Consider the following 6,603-nt stretch of genomic DNA (forward strand, 5'->3'; position numbering starts at 1 on the left):
CAAGGCGCGTGCGCCTCGAGGGGGCGTGGGGACATCCAGGGACGCGTTCGGCGTTTTGCGCACGCGTGTGGCATGGGGCGGGGTGGGCGGGGCGCCTCGCGCACCCGGGAAGCGAAAGCGGAAGGTTCCTGCGCGCGGGGCGCGGGCAGTCCCCTCCGGGGGGCGGGGGGGCTCCGTTTGGTGCGTCGCTCCATTTCCGGCGGCTGAGCGGCTGCGGCGCCTGCAGCAAAGCGGGGGTGCTCTGCACTCACTCAGAGCCGCCCCTGAACCGAGTCGGGCGGGTCGCTTGCTGCGCCCGGCTGCACTTCCCTCGGGCGCAGGGGTTGCGCCAGCCCCGGCTGAAAAGTTTTCCCCCTGCGGTCGCAGGAGCAGGATGCGCGGCGAGGCGTGGGGCGCTCGTGCGTCACCGCCGAGAGCCGTTTGGTTGCGGCGGGAAGTAAATACAATGCAAGGTTAAAAAAGCGCTCCCATCCTGGCGGTCCGTCGGGCCTCCCTCGGCTCTCGCCGCCTGTCCTCCCCGGCGGCGTTTGCCGTCCTGCCGCCTTGCATGCTCGGCGCTCCCTGGAACCTCTCTGCCCGGGTCCGCCCCAGACGCAGCAGACCCACTCCCCGCTTGCACACCCCTGCTGCGCCTACTGGTACGTCCCTTTGCGCCGTGTTCACCCGGCAGCGTGAACAACGACGCATCTTTGAGCGTAGGATGCCGTGCAAACTCAGCCTGTCGTTCCTTTGTGATTCAGTGCGCTTCTCTTAACCGCCAGACCCGGGTGGCTGAACGATCCCTGAGTCAGCCTGCTGGGCAAACGCAGCCTTTGTCTATGCAAATATAACGGTGGTCAAACACCTGAAAGAGCAAGAGAGTGAAGTTTGCATGTGGCTTCCAGACGCCTTCTCTGTCACACACACACACACACACGGCTCCCACCCTTCAGGCGGAAGTCTCTTAACACCTAGCTCTGTTCCCCGGCTTGGGGTTAAGGTGTTTGTGGAGCTCCTGTTCAGCCTTCTTTTTTAAAGTTTTATTGATGTGGTTTTGTCTGGATAGCCATGTTTCTTGAATCATGCATTTTAAATATTGTAAGCTACCCAAAGTCTTTTTTGGAGTTGGGCGGCCTCAAACTCCAGTGTATTATTTCCCCAGCAGTATCGTTGCAGAAATAACATCCAGCGAGAGGCCGATCAGGGCTTTGGCAGATGTGCAACTGTTCTGCCCCAGAGGGCAGCAGGTCTGAGGGAGGCTGCTGCAGGCGGAAAGCCAGTCTGCCGCTAGAAACCACCTCCTGCGTTTTCCAAGCAGCTCTGGTGCAGCACAGCCAGCGTGCTGAAAGTTGACCGTTCAAGCACCAACGTCTCCGGGTCAATCTCAGTGTGTTGGGGGTGCGCCTAGGTGCCTTTGTTGTTGTTCAGTCGTAAGTCATGTCCGACTCTTCGTGACCCCATGAACCATATTGCGCCAGGCCTTCCTGTCCTTCACTGCCCCCCTGGGTTTGCTCAGTTTCATGCACATTGCTTCAGTGATGCCATCTAACCATCTCATCCTCTGCCGTCCTCTTCTCCTTTTGCCTTCCATCTTTCCCAGCATCAGGGTCTTTTCCAAAGAGATCTCTCTTCGCATCAGGTGACCAAAGTATCTGAGCTTGAGCTTCGTTATCGATCCTTCCAATGAGGAATCAGGGTTGATTTCCTTTAAGATTGACTGGTTTGACCTCCTAGGAGTCCAGGGGACTCTTAAGAGTCTTCTCCAGCACCACAGTTCAAAGGCATCAATTCTTCGGCGCTCGGTCTTTTTTATGGTCCAGCTCTCACAGCCATACATTACTACTGGGAAAACCATAGCTTTGACTATGCGGATCTTTGTCGGCAAGGTGACGTCTCTGCTTTTTAATATGCTATCTAGGCTTGCCATAGCTTTCCTCCCAAGGAGCAAGCGTCTTTTAATTTCATGGCTGCAGTCTCCGTCTGCGGTGATCTTGGAGCCCAAATAAATGAAGTCTGTTACTGCTTCCATTTCTACCCCTTCTATTTGCCAGGAATTGATGGGTCCAGATGCCATGATCTTAGTTTTTTTAATGTTGAGTTTCAAGCCAGCTTTTGCACTCTCCTCTTTCACCCTCATCAAGAGGCTCTTTAGTTCTTCCTCACTTTCTGCCATTAGGGTGGTATCGTCCGCATATCTGAGGTTGTTGATGATTCTCCCTGCAATCTTAATTCCGGCTTGTGATTCTTCCAGCCTGGCATTTCTCATGCTGTACTCTGCATATAGGTTAAATAAGCAGGGTGACAGTATACAGCCTTGTCGTACTCCTTTCCCTATTTTGAACCAATCGGTTGTTCCATGACCGGTTCTAACTGTTGCTTCTTGGCCCGTATACAGGTTTATCAGGAGACAGGTAAGATGGTCTGGTACCCCCATCTCTTTAAGAATTTGCCAGAGTTTGTTGTGATCCACACAATCGAAGGCTTTTGCATAGTCAATGAAGCAGAAGTAGATATTTTTCTGGAACTCTCGTGCTTTCTCCATGATCCAGTGAATGTTGGCAATTTGATCTCTAGTTCCTCTGCCTCTTCGAAACCCAGCTTGTACATCCAGTAGTTCTCGGTTCGCGTACTGCTGAAGCCTAGCTTGTAGGATTTTGAGCATAACCTTGCTAGCATGTGAAATGAGTGCAATTGTGCGATAGTTTGAGCATTCTTTGGCGTTGCCCTTCTTTGGAATTGGAACGTAAACTGACCTTTTCCAATCCCGTGGCCACTGTTGCGTTTTCCAAACTTGCTGGCATATTGAGTGCAGCACTTTAACAGCATCATCTTTTAGTACTTTAAATAACTCAGCTGGAATACTGTCATCTCCACTAGCTTTGTTGTTAGCAATGCTTCCTAAGGCCCACTTGACTTCACTCTCTAGGATGTCTGGCTCAAGGTCAGTGACCACACCAGCATGGACATCAGGGACATTAAGATCTTTCTTGTATAGTTCTTCTGTGTATTCTTGCCACCGCTTCTTAATCTCTTCTGCTTCTGTTAGGTCCCTGCCTTTTTTGTCCTTTATCATGCCCATCTTTGCACTAAACGTTCCTTTCATATCTCCAATTTTCTTGAAGAGATCTCTAGTCTTCCCCATTCTATTGTTTTCCTCAATTTCTTTGCATTGTTCATTTAAGAAGGCCTTCTCATCTCTCCTTGTTATTCTCTGGAAATCTGCATTCAGTTGCTTATATCTTTCCCTTTCACCCTTGCTTTTCGCATTCCTTCTTTCCACAGCTATTTGTAATGCCTCATCAGACAGCCATTTTGCTTTCTTGCATTTCTTTTTCTTTGGGATGGTTTTAGTTGCTGCCTCCTGTACAATGTTACGGACCTCCGTCCATAGTTCTTCAGGCACTCTGTCTACCAAATCTAATCCTCTAAATCTATTCATCACCTTCACTGTGTACTCACAAGGAATGTGATCTAAGTCATACCTGAGTGGTCTAGTGGTTTTCCCTACATTCTTCAATTTAAGCCTAAATTTTGCAGTAAGAAGCTCATGATCTGAGCCACAGTCAGCTCCTGGTCTTGTTTTTGCTGTCTGTATAGAGCTTCTCCATCTTTGGCTGCAAAGTATATAATCAATCTGGTTTCGGTATTGACCATCTGGTGATGTCCGTGTGTAGAGTCGTCTCTTGTGTTGTTGGAAAAGAGTGTTTGCTATGACTAGCTTGTTCTCTTGACAGAACTTTATTAGCCTTTGCCCTGCTTCATTTTGTACTCCAAGGCCAAACTTGCCTGTTATTCCGATTACTCCTTGACTTCCTACTTTAGCATTCCAATCCCCTATGATGAAAAGGACATCTTTTTTTGGTGCTAGTTCTAGAAGGTTTTGTAGGTCTTCATAGAACCGGTCAACTTCAGCTTCTTCGGCATCAGTGGTTGGGGCATAGACTTGGATTACTGTGATGTTGAATGGTTTGCCTTGGATACTCACTGAGATCATTCTGTCGTTTTTGAGGTTGTGCCCCATTACTGCCTTTCCCACTCTCTTATTGACTATGAGTGCAACTCCATTTCTTCTAAGGGTTTCTTGGCCACAGTAGTAGATATAATGGTCACCTGAATTAAATTCACCCATTCCCGTCCATTTCAATTCGCTGATTCCCAAGATGTCGATGTTCAATCTTGTCATCTCATCTCTGACCACATCCAGCTTGCCTTGGTTCATAGATCTTACATTCCAGGTACCTAGGCAATATTGTTCTTTACAGCATCGGACCTTCTTTTCGCTTCCAGATACATCCACAGCTGAACGTCCTTTCGGCTTTGGCCCAGCCGCTTCACTCTTTCTGGAGCTACTTGGAATTGCCCTCCGCTCTTCCCCAGTAGCATATTGGACACCTTCTGACCTGAGGGGCTCATCTTCCGGTGTCATATCTTTTAGCCTTCTGACATTGTCCGTGGGGTTTTCTTGGCAAGGATCCTGGAGTGGGTTGCCATTTCCTTCTCCAGTGGACCACATTTTGTCAGAACTCTCTGTCATGACCTGTCCGTCTTGGGTGGCCCTGCACGGTATAGCTCATGGCTTCACTGAGTTACGCAAGCCCCTTCGCCACGACAAGGCAGTGATCCATGAAGGGGCTAGGTGCCTTATTTATATGCTAGCCCCGTTCACCAAGGAGGGAGTTCTGCCTTTGGCATTCCTCGGGGTCTGGGTGAGGCAGGAGTCTTCTCTGTGTACTGCTGGGGAACTTCTCTCACTCTGACTCTGGACCCCCTTCCAGATCAAAGGCAAGAGCAGAGAGGGGCACCACCTGAGGTGCAGAGCCTTTTCACCTGAGCTGTAAAACGCACCCACTCCTTCCCTTTGCTAGATACTGGATTTGGCAGGGCCTCCCTTTCCCTAAAAACTCCACTCGTGTTCCCCAGATGGATGCCTCCGCCCAGTTTTCTAGGCAACGGTGTACAGTAGAAGTGATTTGCCACTGCCTTCTTCCAGAATGATTTTCCAGCTTCCCAGTCTAGGCTACAGACCTGGGATGTCCTGCTGGTCTCCTTTCCAGGTATTAATTGGCTCCATTTGTACTTCGCTTGTCTGTAAATTAGCCAGGGTCAGCTAAGTACTGCTTAGGATGATTTTGAAATGGGTGTCCTTTGGCATGGCCGAACGGCACATGTGACGAAAGCCCCAAAGACATTAGCTCAGTGTTTATCAACCTTGGCAACAAGATGTGTGGACTTCAGCTCCCAGAATTCCCCAGCCAGCATGCTGGGGAAGTCCACACATCTTAAGGTTGCTAAGGCTGAGAAGCACTGCGTTACCTGCTCTCTGTTGCAAGGACAATACAACACAGACTGGAGGCTCTGTCTGCTGTGGGGCCAATCTGGATTCCTTCTTGTTGTCCTTGATATCCCTCACATCTTCAGTCTCTGGGGACTTGGCCACCACTTCAGATACAACTCCTGTTTCCTTGTTCTGTTATTGTAGCCTTACGTCTCATTCCAGAGGAGCTTTGGGGGCAAAAGCCCCCTGAATGCACTATGGCTTGCTTTGATCACACAGTGATTGTCACAAGATTGGGGCTCTTGGAGAAAGGAAGTTGGCAATTCAGTCTCAGGGTCTTCTCACAATTAAAGGCTTGCAACCAAGTCCACTATCTCTGGATATCAAGGTCTCAGTAAAGCCCCCTCTCCCTTTGTCACATCAGGTATGAAACTTTCAGATGGTACAAATATCCATCATGGATTCAATAATCCAGGAAAGTCTGTGAAAAAGTAATTTAATTTCTACCCTTGAGGCACACCCGAGAGCTTGCACAACGTGATCCTATCAGGACAGTTTGATATACTGGGCGATACCACAGGGCATACTGGAAAGCATGTTGCTCTTCATTCATGAGGTTGGAAGTTCCGTTTGCCTGCCTGAACTTGGGGTGATTCAGGCTTGCCCCACAAAACTTGAAAGCAGGGGCTTTGAGGGGTGGTATTGATTTGGGGGAAAGATGTGACTGAATTATTAGACGACGTCTGTTGGTGCAGTGATGATTCATCCTTTGGTCATGTATAGAAGAATTTTTAAAACCACAGAATTGTGGAATAATTTAAACTATCTGTTTGGCTTACACAACAGCATAAGGAGTACCTTCTCTTCTCCAGGTTATTACGGTATACATATTTCCATTTCTTTCAACCTCACCTGAGAAGACAAGTTTTCAAGAGGACTAACCACCTTCTCTTCCTCTGAACCCCTTCCAATTTGTCTGTGTTCTTCTTGAAGCGCAGAGAATTGGACTCAATAACTTTCCATATGAGATCATATTTCATGCATAATAAAGTGGAACTTCAACTTCTCAGAATGTGGGCATTATGGTTCCAGTAATGCAGGCTAAAATTTCACTGGCTTTTATTTATTCCATTCATATCACGTTGTTGATTCTAGGGCCTGAAAAGGCTCATAATAGCTTTTCAAAACTTGGTTGATTTAAAGATAGTATCAGATGTTTAGTTCGTGACTCATGTTCAGCCCGTGATCAGCTGCCATCCCAAGCTAAGCGTTTCCCATCCTATAACCTTGAATATTATTCTGACTTTTAAAAATAAATATAAAACCATGCATTGGTCTCAGCTGAATTT

The sequence above is a fragment of the Python bivittatus genome, unplaced genomic scaffold (genome assembly GCF_059951505.1).
Source record: "Python bivittatus isolate LINGU-HERP-01145 unplaced genomic scaffold, Pbiv_v1 ctg000040_np1212, whole genome shotgun sequence".
NCBI lineage: Eukaryota > Metazoa > Chordata > Lepidosauria > Squamata > Pythonidae > Python > Python bivittatus.